Here is a 17,126-nt window from a genome sequence, read left to right as displayed (position 1 = left end):
GGTTTGTGCTCCCAGTCATCATCTGTTCAGACGAGTATCTCAGACGCACACTGCGTTGCAATGGTCGGAGGGGCAGTTGATGTTTGCTTTTAAAATAGTTTGTGGGGGGTGGTGTCTGGTAATGAAGGCAAGATGCCCCTTTGGTGGACAGGAGGACTTGTCCTGGAATAGCATACACTTAGTTTGGAAGGGAATTCCAGAAATATTCAGTGTTACTTGGCTAATTGTTGGGAAGGAGAGAGGTTTAAAGTTACCTGAAAATTCAGGACTGAGTAATGAGTCCAAAAAATTAACAATTTTTTTATTTAAGGGGTCCAAAATTCCTTTCAGACCCCCTTCAGGGTTGCCATGGATACTTTGAGAAATCTCAACTCAAAGCCACCAACATCTCTGAATTGTATTGGAGACATGTTGAGATGGGAGGGAACAGCACACTGCATTCCACAGACTTGTAAACGGTGTTTATTTCTTACTGCTGACTGGCTACAAGATTCTGAGCTGAAATGAGAGTGCACAGGGCCATCACCATGGAAACAGGCTTGTAGATTAACCATTTATTTCCACCCAAGTGTTAGTATTCACCATTTCCCCACAAGTTGCAGCTGTGCCTGTTGAATAGCCTTTTAGCAAGAGCTAGTGTCAAAAGGCAAAAACATTCAATTCAAGCCCAAGACAATAAGTATTAAAAACCCTTCATAGCTCAAGGGCATCAGGAGCGATTGGTATGCAGTTCATGTTTGGCAAAGTGAGCAGCTAATTATCAGAGGGGAAATACCACTCTTGGGAGCACGTAAAGTCTGAACTTTGCGAGGGAATCGTACTGGGAAATGGAGTGTGGGCATCTAGTGTCAGCACCCAGGTCTGATGCAGAGTAGTACTGCCTCTACAGCATCAGATGTGTCCCTCCTTTCTCTACATGCTTCCCAGCATACTCTGCCCCTGAGTCAAATGCCAAGTTAAGGGTGTGCTGATGGTGTGCTATCCCTGTGGGAACTGGTGGACTTGAATCTCACTAGCTCAAGCAAGTTACCCTTTAAGCTGCCAGCAGGGATTCGTACATGAAGATCAAGTGGGTTCAAAGCCTTGTCTTCTGCTCCCACAAGAGCCGAACAGAGCACAAGGGGGAACAAAAAAGCTGGGTGGGGAGGTGAAGCTGTGGCAAGATTGGTTTGGCTGACTGGGCAGGAAGGGGGACAGAGCCAGGAACCATAGGTTCAGGTTGAACTCTGGAGGTGAATGACAGATGGAGGCTGTCCTCAAGTGGTGTTAGAGGAACTCAATGATGGGGAGATGACACCATCACCCCATGACCTCTGCTGTTTCTCCCCCCCCCCACTAGTGAAAGAAATGGGATACTTTAGAATCTAGGGCATTAGCATCAAGATGTGCAAGTTACAGTCCCCTCAGCTCAAGAAAGTCTCCTTCCCCCTGAAACTGTTGCTCCTAGCTGCACCACTATCCAAAAGCTCAGATCACCCATCTGTAGTCTAGTCCCTCCCACTGATGGACAGGCCTGGGGAATTCTACCTCCTACCCAAAAATATTCCTGTCAGTCCTGCTCATAACAAATCTCCCTCCCCACATACAGAAGTATCTGAACACTGCTACAATAGTCCACGGGGTTTTTGTCAGGGGGGGGGGGGGGGGAAGGAGGAGGAGAAGAGGCAGGAATTCTGTCATGAAGGCCAAGCTGTTCAACAGTGCATTGAGGGGAAAAGTCTGGCCTCTGATTGGCAGCTGGAAGGCCAAGCTTGGAGCCATTGCCTCAGTCTTATGCAGGATGGGTAAGCAAGGTCTCTAGAAACTTACCTTCTAGTCTGCTCTGCTGATAGATGTGGATCCTCCCAGACTAAACCCCCACCCTGCTCCCCCCCCCAAACCAGTGTAGCAAAAGCTAACAGAAAGAGGCAGCTTTTCAACCCAACAGACTTCAGTTACAGAAATTGACTCCTCACAAAAGAGGTTTTGTATCCTTTTCCTGCAGAAAAAAGGTACAGGAAATTGGAGCCTAGCCACAGTCAAACAGTGCTAGCCTTGTGGAGCACTCCATGGTGCACACAGTGGCTGCGACACACTGCATTAATCTGAACAAACACAAAGTCAGAGATCCAACAACTCCAGCTTTCATCTGGAACTCATTACCTAATTAGGTGGAGCTCAGCAAGGCCTGGTCCAAAATAAATATTTTATACCTCCTACAGCAGAAGAGAACAGCCTCCCCACCACCACCCCACCCCCAGAAATTCCTTGCTATGAATTTCAGACTTCTCCAAGGAATGAAACAACTATTGTTACATGCTCTATTAACCCCATGAGTACCAGGAATATTCCAGTACAAGATGCTGTGTCCAGACAGACCACCTATATATACAGTTGAACTTTGGAACCAATGTCGATGGTCCCCTTCCTCCAATGGAAGAGGCATTCTGATCAGGTGGGTCGCTGTCCAAGATTGCTGCCAAGGGCCACCAACAGCTCCCATCACTGATTAGACAAGTGAACATTTCAAACAAGTCTCCCATCACTCAATCTGGGAGGGGCCAACACTTGATTTCCACCACACCTGCAGCAAGTCAAGGGTCACCATCAAGGGGAACTAGGGACAGGCAACGGATACCGGCTTCACCAGCAACTCCCTCATCCTCAGAATGTGAAAGGCCATTCCCAGGCAGTGAGACTGAGTTGAGCCTTAGCCTGAAGTGACTGAGGTTTCAGACAAGAAGCTTCAGCTAGTTTGAACTGGGAACTCTGCCAAGTACTCCCAACACAGGCTGTGGAAAGGAAATGACATCATGACAAGTGTCCCAAAATGGGAAAGGCAGCTGGACTGAAGTTAACAGATTGCTGTGTTCAGTAAGAGAGGCCAGTCTGATTATAAAGTGCACCATGAAGGCAAGTCCTGTGCAATGACACTTTAAATTTCCAGGGTTCAGTTTAAACATCAGAATTCTTTGGGATCCTTTCTGGGGGGGGGGGGGGGGGGTGAAGGGAGAAGAGGGACAAAACCACCATTATCTGCTTTACATACAGCTGTGCTACAAGGGAATCTACATAGCACATCCCCAGGGCATTCCAAAACACTACTTTTGAAATGTAGTCACTTATTCAGGTAAAGCACCAACTTGTGTTTACGATCTGGGAACAGTGGATGAGATGACTGACCAGCACTGAGTTATAACAGTTAGGTTCTTTGTGGTGTTGGCTGATTGTCAGCCACAGAACACCAAAACTCCCAGCTCCTTCTCAAAAGATCCCAGGGCACCCGGACATTAAACTGATGCCTTTTTCAGCTTGATGTCTCATTTGAAGACTGTCCCTTCAACAGTGCAGTGCTCGCTCAGGATTGGGAGCTTCAGCCTGGATTACGGGCTCAAATCAGAGGGACTAGAGCCCATTATCTTCTGACTCAGACACCAACTGAGCCAAGCTGACCAATGCAGGGTCCTGGGGAAGGAGAGAGACTAATTGGATATGTCAAAGACCTGGCACAGATATGGGCCAAATGGCCTTCCTCTGTGCTGGAAGATTCTAAAGCAACACCTAACCGTGCATTTACCCAGGAATACAAGACAGCAGTTTTTAGGCAAAGGGAGGGAGGACAAGGAGGGAAAACTATTGAGCCCACTGGATTAATGGGCCATTTAAAGTCAGCTCCCCTATTGGAGACCCTTCCATTCTGCAGAAAATCCAAGTAAACAAATGAGAAACAGGAAAACCCAAGTTAGTCTCCCAGTAATTGTCCAGTGGTCGTCTACACTGAGGATGGAGTGCATTTCCTGTCAATAGCGCTGGAATTTTACAAAGGAAGTTTACAAGAGTTGTTTTAAGAACAGTATTTCTCCCCCCACCCTATTGGTTGGGCAGCTCACTTCCTTCAACACCCCAGAGAGAAGAGTGGCTTTAATGTTTCCTGGAGCTGATTTAAAAAACTTCACATTTCACAATCCTGTTGATCAGGAGGTCACAATTCAGCCTTAGAAATTGACATTTTATGCACTGCATTACTCCGCATTGATCTCAAACTTGAGGCTGTTGTAAGCTATCTCAGACTATACCCCTTTAACAAAGGGGCTAAAAGCTAATAGATATGACCAACTCTCAGAACGATGTGCCAGCTCAAGGGCTCCTGCACAAACTGCTCCTGTCCTTGGGGGGGGGGGGGGGGAGGGTCCTAGGAAGCCAATGCAGATCAGGAAGACCCAAGTAATGTGACAGGTCCTTGCAAAAGAAAGCTACACAGTCACCCAGTGGCTATAATCCTGGGTGAGCAACAAATCAGGAGTTCAAATCCCACCATGGCAAGTTCTGAAATTGAACTAATAAAATGTGGTAATTTGCAAGTTGGTACCAGAGAGGGAAAAAACTTCAAGCTGCCAGATTATTGCAAGAAGCCAAATGGTTCACTCATGTTCCCTTCCCTGAAGGTCCTGTCACCCCCTACCTAATCTTGTCTACACAACTCTAGTCCCACATTACAGTTGTCTTAATTACCTTAGGGTAGTAGGGATAGGCAATAGATACAACCTTGTTAATGGCTTCAGGGCAGTAGGATCACATATCCCAAGAACAAAACCACCTTAGGCACTATCTTAGAGGAATTGCTAGACAATAGACCAAGATCCATCCAGTTCACTTACCATCCCAGTACACAGATGAGGATAATGGTTGTTGACTAATCACAGCAATCAATCTCCAGTGAGTCTACAACAGACCAGGACATAAGGTGAGGAAAATACTCAGTGGAGACTCTGGGAAACATAGGTCCAAAGTAACCTCTTCCTCCCAAGCCTGTTACATGTGGTTGTTGGAGGCCAATCATCTCAGCCCCAGGACATTGCTGCAGGAGTTCAAGGCAGTGTCCTAGGCCCAACCATCTTCAGCTGCTTCATCAATGACCTTCCCTCCATCATAAGGTCAGAAATGGGGATGTTTGCTGATGATTGCACAGTGTTCAGTTCCATTCACAACCCCTCAGATAATGAAGCAGTCCATGCCCACATGCATCAAGACCTGGACAATATCAAGGCTTGGGCTGATAAGTGGCAAGTAACATTTGTGCCAGGCAATGACCACCTTCCCTCGTCATTCAATGGCTTTACCATTACCAAATCCCCCACCATCAACATCCTGGGGGTCACCATTGACCAGAAACTTAACTGGACCAGCCATATAAATACTGTGGCTACAAGAGCAGGTCAGAGGCTGGGTATTCTGCAGCAAGTGACTCACCTCCTGACTCCCCAAAGCCTTTCCACCATCTACAAGGCACAAGTCAGGAGTGTGATGGAATACTCTCCACTTGCCTGGGCGAGTGCAGCTCCAACAACACTCAAGAAGCTCGACACCATCCAGGACAAAGCAGTCTGCTTGATTGGCACCCCATCCACCACCCTAAACATTCACTCCCTTCACCACTGGTGCACACTGGCTGCAGGGTGTACCATCCACCAGATGCATTGCAGCAACTTGCCAAGGCTTCTGCAACAGCACCTCCCAAACCCGCGACCTCTACCACCTAGAAGGACAAGAGCAGCAGGCACATGGGAACAACAACACCTGCACGTTCCCCTCCAAGTCACACACCATCCCGACTTGGAAATATATCGCCGTTCCTTCATCGTCGCTGGGTCAAAATCCTGGAACTCCCTACCCAACAGCACCGTGGGAGAACCGTCACCACACGGACTGCAGCGGTTCAAGGCGGCGGCTCACCACCACCTTCTCAAGGTGAAGGAGGGATGGGCAATAAATGCCGGCCTCACCAGTGGTGCCCACATCCCATGAACAAGTAAGTGTCTCATTCTGAAAAATCTAATTTGTATGTGAACTAACTGTTTCCACTGTCTCTGCAGGGAACCCGTTCTAGATTGAACACTTGCTCACTGAAATACCAAGTCTCAGGAAACTTAACTGGAGCCACTCACAGGAAGAGATCTTAATGCAGTCTTCCATTAACTGAAGCACTTTGTAATGAGTTTACTATTTTGTAAAGTGTTTCCCCAATTTAAAATCAGGAGTATTCCCTCAAAACAGTCTCCTCCTCCCACAGGAGGATAGTTTGGAATGACAAGCAGCTAACTGCTCCCTGATCATAATAGAAGTCAAAGCTTGGTTACTGTGGGTGTAGGTTGGCAGCTTTTGCCAGTCCTGGGCATCATTCCAGTCCTGGGCATCATTCCAGCAGCCACCATCACACTAGTTGGAGATCAAGGCTTGCCAAGAAAACCTAACTTAAAAAACAACCCTCAAGAAAAATACTATCCACTGCAGTTTTGAATCCTGAAATCCTCTCCCTCAACCACCAGGAGGTTTGACCTGTCCCCAGCCTTAAATCAGTGTTGTCTAGGCCATACTGCTTTGAGCCTGCTCCGCCATTCAACAAGATCATGGCTGATCTACCTCAACTCCACTTTCCTGCCCGATCCCCATTTCCCCCAGAGTCCAAATATCCATTGATCTCAGTCTTGAATATACTCAATGACTCAGCAGCCACAGCTCTCGGGTAGAGAATTCCAAATATTCACAACCCAGAGTGAAGAAATTTTTCCTCAGTCTTAAATGGCCGACCCCTTATCCTGAGACTATGCCCCCTAGTTCTAGACTCTCCAGGCAGGGGAAAACAGCCTCTACCCTATCAAGCCCTCAGAATCTTATGTTTCAAGGAGATCACATTCTCCTCGAGAGTATAGGCCCATTCTACTTAATCACTCCTCATAGGAGAAACCTCATCCCAGGAATCAATCTAGTGAACTTTTGTTGCACCACCTCCAAGGCAAGTATATCCTTCCTTCGGTAAAGAGACCAAAACTGTACACAGTACTCCAGGTGTGGTCTTACCAAAGCCCTATATATGTGCAGCAAGACCTCCTTACTCATACTCCAACCCCCTTGTAATAAAGGCCAATATACCATTTACCCTAATTGCTTGCTGTACCTGAATGTTAACTGTTTACAAGGACATCTAAATCCCTCTGAACAACATTAGTCTCACTTAAAAATATTCTTCCTACCAAAGTGGATAATAGAGAAGCAGAATAGTCAACACTTGACTAGCAGTTTAGTAAAATGAGGGGAATCAGATAGTCCAACACTGACTCACATCTTGCTTCTCTCCACCCACCCTTTTTATGCCCCATTTCAATATTCCACAACTTGAGCCAAGATTCCATGGTGAAAGACAGGGTTCATCAAGTTTCCCCATTTCCTTAGTCTCTACCAATATTCACCTTTCCCTCCCCTCCCCCCCCCCCCCCCCCTGAGCAGAGTTTGGAACTAAAAATGGTCAGGAAAGCAGAACTACTAGCAGCAGTTAGGAAGGTTGGTGCAGTGGGTTGGGACACAGTGGACTTTTGGCAGACTGGATTGGGGCATGTGTCCTTTTCACATGTTTGTATTACCAATTAGGTTTCATTTCAGTGAATGTGTAGGATGGGCAGTCACTACTGTTCCAGATAAGGTACAGTCTGCCCCAAGATGAGAAGCAGATTGTAGATTCAAGCAAGAACCAAACTTCTAATGTGATCCAAGTTAAGCATCCAGTCACTGCACAAATCAGCTATTTAAAAAAGGCAGGTGTAGGAATTGTCTCCACCTAACTCCTGGGTTACAGTATTGGATTAAAGATGGCAATGTCCAACTTTAGGAAGTCTGCACTACATTGGTGATTAGGTCAAAGTCAGCCAACTTAAAGATTGGTTCACTTGGAGTTTTTTCCCCTAGGGAAAACCATGACCATCAACACTAACGGAATGTCAGTCTGAGAAGCACTACTACATTGAAAATGTCGATTTACTCTATTGTAAGTGATCAGCCACAGCTTGCTGATCAAACTTTGCTTGGCTCAATGTCTAGATTTTGACTAGAGTCAGACTTAAGGAAATACCATGTAGCCACCTACTAAAAGGCAGTGCACTGATTAAGCCTTGCATTTCAATACTGCCACCATGGCAGCAAATGTCAAGTTGGGAGGTTCACCACCAAATTATTGGAACAGTTAGTGGGTGTTGAAGGACAGCAACACTTCAAATCAACTTCTAAAAAAGGAAGCCGAAGAGAGTGGTACCAAGCCAGAGTCATCATGACCCCCTAGGGTAGGTGCCAGAAATTGAGCAAATAGTTTGTTGAGGGAACAGTTTAGAAGTTAAATTACAACTGAATCTCAGCAGTGCATGCACTAAGATTGAACTTTGGTTTAGTGCTGTTTGAACAGTCACAAAATCTAAAAAATGACTCATTATTTCACCACATCCCAATGCACCCATTCAACATTCTGTGGAAGATTTCTTTGAATCAAATGTTACAGTACATGAATAGACCATTCATCCCATTAGGTCAGAACACAAGAATTACTAGATAAACAGACCAAGGTCCATCTAGTTCACCTAATATCCTGGTACACAATCAATAATCGAGTTGTTAACTATCTGAGCAATCAGCCTGTCTACAACAGACAGATGGTGAGGAAAATCAGTGGTGGAGAGCTCTGGGAACCATAGGTCCAAAGTCATTTGTGACAGGAACCACTGCTAGAAGTACATATCCACTCCATCACTAAGACCATCTACTTCCACCTCTAACATTGCTTGTCTCTGCCTCAGCTCATCTGCTGCTGAAACACTCATCCATGCCTTTGTTATTTATAGACTTAACAACTCCACTGCTCTCCTGGTCAGCCTCCCATCTTCCACTCTCCATAAACTTAAGCTCATCCAAAACTCTGCTGCCCGTATCCTAACTCACATCACATCCTGTTCACCCATCACTCCCTGGCCTGGGACTGCCTGGATTTTAAAATTCTCATCCTTGTTCTCAAATCCCTCCATGGCCTCACCACCCCCCCACCCCATAACCTCCTCCAGCCCCACAACCCTCCAAGATCTGTGTTCCTCCAATTCTTGCTTTTCGTATCAGATTTTAAACTTCACCATTGGCGGCCGTGCCTTCAGCTGCCTCGGCCCCAAGTTCTGGAATTCCCTCCCTAAACTTCTCAGACCAAGCTTTTGGTCACCTGTCCTGATAGCTCCTTGGCAAACTCAAGCACCTTAGGACATTGCATTTATAAAGCATCTTTAATGTAGCAATAACAGAAAATGCTAGAAACTCAGCAAGTCAGGCAGTATCTGTGGAGAAAGAAAGTTAACATTCAGGTCAAGGGTTTGAAACATTAACTTTCTGCCCCCACAGATGCTACCTGATGAGTGTTTCCAGCATTTTCTGTTTTTTATTCCCCCCAGATTTCCAGCCTCTGCAGTTGTGTTTTTGATTCTGTATCAATGCAAGTTGTTGTAAAAGTAGTGAGGCTATTGCAACAAGGCTTTCACTAGTAAAGACTAGACAGAAACACCAGGTCTTTCATGAGCTCAGCCCTTGTTTCTATTCCTCCTAGGAATTTTGGTTATGTCCATAGGAATTACTGAGCCTGTACAATACATTTGTTCAGACCAGGCAGTGACCACATTCAATGGTATTACCATCAATCTCCCAACATCCTGGGGGTCACCATTGACCAGAAACTGGACCAACCACAAATACTGAGAATACAAGCACAGTCAGAGGCTGGGTATTCTGCAGCAAGTGACTCACCTCCTGACTCCCCAAAGCCTTTCCACCATCTACAAGGCACAAGTCAGGAGTGTGATGGAATACTCTCCACTTGCCTGGGTGAGTGCAGCTCCAACAACACTCAAGAAGCTCGACACCATCCAGGACAAAGCAGCCCACTCGATTGGCACCCCATCCACCACCCTAAACATTCACTCCCTTCACCACTGGTGCACTGTGGCTGCAATGTGCACCATCCACAAGATGCACTGCAGCACCTCCCAAACCTGCAACCTCTGCTACCTAGAAGCAGAAGGGCAGCAGGCACATGAGACTACCTGCACGTTCCCCTCTAAGTCACACACCATCCTGACTTGGAAATATATCGCCGTTCCTTCATTGCCACTGGGTCAAAACCCTGGAACTCCCTTCCTAACAGCATTGTGGGAGAACCTTCACCACACAGACTGCAGTGGTTCAAGGCAGCAGCTCACCACCTCCTCAAGGTCAGTTAGGGATGGGCAATAAATGCTGGCATTGCCCTCATCCCATGAACAAAAAAAACCCACATCTAGAGCACAAGTCAAGTCTATTCACTACAAAACACTAGCTGGAGGGGTAATGAAGTGTCCGATAATCAAACCCCTAAATAGAGGAAAGCAGCTGATATTGTGGAGTCTGGTGAACAGGGGATGGGGAAACTTCAGCTACAGTGAGCATTACCTCAAATTAAGCAAGACCAGAGAACAAATTTAAAATAGTCTTGAGACAAATTAGGAAGACTGGACTATTCCAAATATCTTTCATCTGAGGACAATCAGGTACAGCAGCAGAGGCCAAGATAGAGAAAGGGGCTGCACACCATATAGTCAGGACTCTGGAGGGACAAGTGTTAATGACTGGATTATAGTGAGGAACCTTGCACACACAGGAAGGGGTACCAAAACACAGTCTGCTCCAAGTAACAGACCACTTCAGTCCAGACAGCTTTGATCAGACAAAAAGTAACTCAATTCAAAAGATTTAAAAAAAATTAAAGACCAGGGTCAAAAGGAGCAGAAGATTAAAGAGTAAAGCTACTTGCAAATTTTAACTGAACTGCCATCCAATGAATAGCTGAAGCATTATCAGATTACCACATCAAACAGTAAGAGGGACCAGGCTGAGCATGTAGCAGGGGGTGAATGTGGCCCCTTCAGCATTTTAAACAGGCTAACTAGATGGAGTACACATTTCCTTCAAACTCTAGTGGGCAACTAACCAGTTAACAAGACCCAGCACCAACTAAATAAACTGCAGGGGTGATTGTGAACTCCCATTGGATGTATAGAACACTGAACAGCTAGAGCTAAGGCCAGTCACAGTTAGAACAAATGGCAGTAAGTGTTACAAGAGTCTGAGTACCAGCATTCTGTACTGGATGGATGTCCCAGGCAGTGACAGTCTCAACTGTGTTCAAATTTCAACCTTGTCTGTCACCTACAATGTCCACAGCAATTCTTCCCATCAGCCATAACTTCAGTAGAAACCCTGGAAAAACTACAAACCACCTTAAAAATCCAGGTTAGTTAACTAACCAGGTTAGTACCAGGGCAAGATAGTGGCCTAAACTCCAACTTCTAGGTTAAGTAGTCAACACATTTATAATTTGTTAATCTTCAAATGGAGATGCCATTTTCTAGAGCTTGGACTAAGCAGCAGTTAACAGTCCCATTCATTCTTCAGGTGGGTTAAATGAGCTCAGAAGTTTTGCACAATTGCTTTTTAATAGCAAATTTGAATACTAACAATCATTCAGGAGCACTTAATAAAAGGATCCAGTAAAATAAGACTATAATTCCAGTTGAAAACACTATACCTCACTAAGAGGGTCCTAAACTAATCAAGATTGGGAACCACCATAAAATTGGCCAGAGTCAGATAGGTGAGAGGACCATTTTACCTCAACAAGCTGCCATAGTACAGATACTGAACAGTAATGGAAGGAATTTCTATCCAGGAGGGAGTGGCAATGCCTTCAAAATCACAGTTAGCAGAAGACACTAACACCCAAAGATTAGTTAGCAGGGAAGACAATAAACTAGGCTGCACCTGGAGTATCCAAGGGTAACAATTTAATAAGGACTTGTCAAAGTACTCACCATTTTAATTCACAACACTTTAGTGGCTCTTTTCCCCCCACAACCTAAAGCTCCAGGTGGGAGCTTAGAAATAAAGGGGGGAGGCCAGAAGGACATTTTTAGAAAACTAAAATACTCTAACTACCTGATCAATAAACTAACAGATTAAAAGAACCTACCACTCAACACAAGGACTTACCAGAGTCAGTAGAGAACACCCTTCTCCCACAAAGAACAAACTCACTTCTCACACCTCCCAACACTGCCTCTAAATCCTCATCTGAGCCAATCTAGTCAAGTGACCAATCAACTCCACTTCCTGTGAGAGGTCATGTGACTGCAATGTCAGCAAAGCAGCACTTCCATTGATTCACATCCTGCAAAGCAGGACTGTAAATGTTATTACCCTGTCAGCATGCCATTATTCTCTGCTCCCCTTTCTTCCCTTATCACCAAAACAACATTTCTGTTTTTTATGTTTGTTGTGTAATTTTCCTTCTGGCTCAGATTTTTTTAAAGTGACATTGTTCCCTGAAGAAATCTTCAGCAACCCTGAGAGTTCAGCGGGTAGAAGCCTATGAATGTAGGCCGTAAGGTATTGCATTGGCTGCTCTCCGCCATGGAAGTGCTGGAGGTTGCTTCATAAAACTCTGAGGGGGCTTGACAGGGTTGATGCTGAGAGGCTGTTTCCCCCTGGCTGGAGAGTCTAGAACTAGAGGGCGTGGTCTCAGGATAAGGGGGTCGGCCATTCATGACCGAGATGAGGAGGAATTTCTTCACTCAGAAGGTTGTGAATCTTTGGAATTCTCTACCCCAGAGGGCTATGAATGCTCAGTCGTTGAATATTTTCAAGATGTGGAGATGCCGGTGATGGACTGGGGTTGACAATTGTAAACAATTTTACAACACCAAGTTATAGTCCAACAATTTTATTTTAAAATTCACAAGATTTCGGAGGCTTCCTCCTTCCTCAGGTGAATGTCAAGAAATCCTCGAACCTCTCGCATTTATAAATCACAGAACAATACCTGGTGATTACAGATAGTCTTTTCAACTGCCCATTGCCAAGGCAACCAAAGTGACCATGCAGACGCTGCGACAACGGATGAACGGACACCGCGCAACAATCACCAGACAGGAGGGTTCCCTCCCAGTCGGGGAACACTTCAGCAGTCAAGGACATTCAGCCACCAACCTTCGGGTAAGCGTACTCCAAGGCGGCCTTCGAGACACACGACAACGCAAAATCGTCGAGCAGAAATTGATAGCCAAGTTCCGCACCCATGAGGACGGCCTCAACCGGGATCTTGGGTTCATGTCACGCTACACGTTACCCCACCAGCGAACAAAAGTTAACTGTTTTTAATATAACGGGTCAATTGCTGTCTTTTCCTTCCGGATGTTTCTATGTTTCTGCCTCCCTCTCTCTGTTTTTTTTTGTTCTGGCCGTTTGTATATTCGGTGGCCCTGTAGGTAACACCTATCTTCTGAACACTTTGGTTGCCTTGGCAACGGGCAGTTGAAAAGACTATCTGTAATCACCAGGCATTGTTCTGTGATTTATAAATGCGATAGGTTCGAGGATTTCATTTCCACATTCACCTGAGGAAGGAGGAAGCCTCCGAAAGCTTGTGAATTTTAAAATAAAATTGTTGGACTATAACTTGGTGTTGTAAAATTGTTTACGAATATTTTCAAGGCTGAGATAGTTAGATTTTTGAACTCTAGGGGAATCAAGAGATATGGGGATCAGGCAGGAAAGTGGAGTTGAGGTCGAAGATCAGCCATGATCTGATTGAATGGCGGAGCAGGCTTGAGGGGCCGTGTGACCTACTCCTGCTCCTATTTCTTATGGTCCTAGGTAGCAAAGGGGGAAATTAAGAAGGGGATAATCAGCCAAGGTACCTGCTCCTGATCGTGACTCCTTTTGTTAATTGAGTGAGTTGATGGCGGCAGGACAGGTTCCAATTCAGGTCAGGACAGATTCCAACCAGGACAGGTTGAGCAAACGGTTAAAACAGCATGTGGAATCCTGGGCTTTATAAATAGAGGCATAGAGTACAAAAGCAAGGAAGTTATGCTAAACCTTTATAAACACTGGTTAGGCCTCAGCTGGAGAATTGTGTTCAATTCTGGGCACCACACTTTGGGAAGGATGTGAAGGCCTGAGAGAGGGTGCAAAAGAGATTTACTAGAATGGTGCCAGGGATGAGGGACTTCAGTTATGTGGAGAGACTGGAGAAGATGGGGTTGTTCTCCTTAAAGCAGAGAAGGTTAAGGGTAGATTTAATGTAAGTGTTCAAAATTCTGATGGGTTTTGACAGAGTAAATAAGGAGAAACTGTTTCCAGTGGCAGGAGGGTCGGTAACCAGAGGACACAGATTTAAGATGATCGGCAAAAGAACCAGAGGGGGAGATGAGGAGAATTTTTTTTACGCAGCGAGTTGTTATGATCTGGAATTCACTGCCTGAAAGGGCGGTGGAAGCAGATTCAATAATAACTTTCAAAAGGGAATTAGAGAAATACTGTCGTCGACAGTGCTATCAAGCAGCACTTACTCACCAATAACCTGCTCACCGATGCTCAGTTTGGGTTCCGCCAGGACCACTCGGCTCCAGACCTCATTACAGCCTTGGTCCAAACATGGACAAAAGAGCTGAATTCCAGAGGTGAGGAGAGAGTGACTGCCCTTGACATCAAGGCAGCATTTGACCGAGTGTGGCACCAAGGAGCCCTAGTAAAATTGAAGTCAATGGGAATCAGGGGGAAAACTCTCCAGTGGCTGGAGTCATACCTAGCACAAAGGAAGATGGTAGTGGTTGTTGGAGGCCAATCATCTCAGCCACAGGACATTACTGCAGGCGTTCCTCAGGGCAGTGTCCTAGGCCCAACCATCCTCAGCTGCTTCATTAATGACCTTCCCTCCATCATAAGGTCAGAAATGGGGATGTTCGCTGATGATTGCACAGTGTTCAGTTCCATTCGCAACCCCTCGAATAATGAAGCAGTCCGAGCCTGCATGCAGCAAGACCTGGACAACATCCAGCCTTGGGCTGATAAGTGACAAGTAACATTCGCGCCAGAGAAGTGCCAGGCAATGACCATCTCCAGCAAGAGAGAGTCTAACCACCTCCCCTTGACATTCAATGGCATTAGCATCACCGAATCCCCCACCATCAACATCCTGGGGGTCACCATTGACCAGAAACTTAACTGGACCAGCCATATAAATACTGTGGCGACAAGCGCAGGTCAGAGGCTGGGTATTCTGCGGCGAGTGACTCACCTCCTGACTCCCCAAAGCCTTTCCACCATCTACAAGGCACAAGTCAGGAGTGTGATGGAATACTCTCCACTTGCCTGGATGAGTGCAGCTCCAACACTCAAGAAGCTCGACACCATCCAGGACAAAGCTGCCTGCTTGATTGGCACCTCATCCACCACCCTAAACATTCACTCCCTTCACCACCGGCGCACTGTGGCTGAAGTGTGTACCATCCACAGGATGCACTGCAGCAACTCGCCAAGGCTTCTTCGAAAGCACCTCCCAAACCCACGACCTCTACCACCTAGAAGGACAAGAGCAGCAGGCACATGGGAACAACACCACCTGCACGTTCCCCTCCAAGTCACACACCATCCCGACTTGGAAATATATCGCCGTTCCTTCATCGTCGCTGGGTCAAAATCCTGGAACTCCCTTCCGAACAGCATTGTGGGAGAACCGTCACCACACGGACTGTAGCGATTCAAGAAGGCGGCTCACCACCACCTTCTCAAGGGCAATTAGGGATGGGCAATAAATGCCGGCCTCGCCAGCGACGTCCACATCCCATGAACGAATAATAAAAAAAGAGGGTTGTGAATCTTTGGAATTCTCTACACCAGAGGGCTGTGGATGCTGAGTCATTGAATATATTCAATGGCCTACTCCTGCTCCTATTTCTTACGTTCTTATGCTTTATATTGGGTAAGTCTAGTACTGTAATGTCTGGACTCGGATGTGGGAGAGGTACCTGGGGATGGACAACTAGGGATTGCACTGAGTCGCCTTGGTGTGACCAGACAGGAAATCATCATGACAAGTGTCCCCTCTGGGAGGGCACCATTTATCCAATATTGCAACGACGGGGTGAAACTTCCAATAAAACTAAATCAGGACATCGTTCCCAAAGTCAATTTCACAGTAAACAACTCAGAGAACCAACCAATCTCGGACGTTGTCGAGTGTACGGCAGAAACCGCACTCCCTCTCGTACGGCAGACACCGCACTCTCTCTCGTACGGCAGACACCGCACTCTCTCTCGTACGGCAGACACCGCACTCCCTCTCGTACAGCAGACACCGCACTCTCTCTCGTACGGCAGACACCGCACTCTCTCTCGTACGGCAGACACCGCACTCTCTCTCGTACGGCAGACACCGCACACTCCCTCTCGTACGGCAGACACCGCACTCTCTCTCGTACGGCAGACACCGCACTCTCTCTCGTACGGCAGACACCGCACACTCCCTCTCGTACGGCAGACACCGCACTCTCTCTCGTACGGCAGACAGCGCACTCCCTCTCGTACGGCAGACACCGCACTCCCTCTCGTACGGCAGACACCGCACTCTCTCTCGTACGGCAGACACTGCGCACTCTCTCTCCTACGGCAGACACCGCGCACTCCCTCTCGTACGGCAGACACCGCACTCTCTCTCGTACGGCAGACACTGCGCACTCTCTCTCCTACGGCAGACACCGCGCACTCCCTCTCGTACGGCAGACACCGCACTCTCTCTCCTACGGCAGACACCGCACTCTCTCTCGTACGGCAGACACCGCACTCCCTCTCTTACAGCAGACACCGCACTCTCTCTCGTACGGCAGACACCGCACTCCCTCTCTTACAGCAGACACCGCACTCCCTCTCGTACGGCAGACACCGCACTCCCTCTCGTACGGCAGACACCGCACTCCCTCTCTTACAGCAGACACCGCACTCCCTCTCGTACAGCAGACACCGCACTCTATCTCGGACAGCGGACACCACACTCTCTCTCCTACGGCAGACACCGCACTCTCTCTCGTACGGCAGACACGGCACTCTCTCTCGTACGGCAGACACCGCACTCCCTCTCGTACAGCAGACACCGCACTCTCTCTCGTACGGCAGACACCGCACTCTCTCTCGTACGGCAGACACCGCACTCTCTCTCGTACGGCAGACACCGCGCACTCTCTCTCGTACGGCAGACACCGCACTCACTCTCGTACGGCAGACACCGCACTCTCTCTCGTACGGCAGACACCGCGCACTCTCTCTCGTACGGCAGACACCGCACTCCCTCTCGTACGGCAGACACCGCACTCTCTCTCGTACGGCAGACACCGCACTCTCTCTCGTACGGCAGACACCGCACTCTCTCTCGTACGGCAGACACTGCACTCTCTCTCGTACGGCAAACACCGCACTCCCTC

General features: G+C 47.2%; 1 protein-coding gene and 1 long non-coding RNA gene across 2 annotated transcripts in view; one reads left to right on the top strand and one right to left on the bottom strand.

Moving 5' to 3' along the window:
• Nucleotides 1-11,921, bottom strand: part of dab2 (DAB adaptor protein 2) — a 71,116-nt gene extending 59,195 nt beyond the window's left edge. The window contains exon 1 of the mRNA XM_067982372.1: nucleotides 11,860-11,921. The gene's annotated coding sequence lies outside the window, so the exon portion shown is untranslated. The remainder of the gene's footprint in view (nucleotides 1-11,859) is intronic.
• The window catches only part of LOC137320689 (uncharacterized), a 191,972-nt gene that overhangs the window by 23,282 nt on the left and 151,564 nt on the right, over nucleotides 1-17,126 (top strand). The window lies entirely within an intron of this gene.

This window comes from Heptranchias perlo, chromosome 4 (genome assembly GCF_035084215.1).
Source record: "Heptranchias perlo isolate sHepPer1 chromosome 4, sHepPer1.hap1, whole genome shotgun sequence".
NCBI lineage: Eukaryota > Metazoa > Chordata > Chondrichthyes > Hexanchiformes > Hexanchidae > Heptranchias > Heptranchias perlo.
The sequence above is the reverse complement of the archived record's forward strand: the minus strand, read 5'-3'. Positions and strand labels throughout refer to the sequence as shown.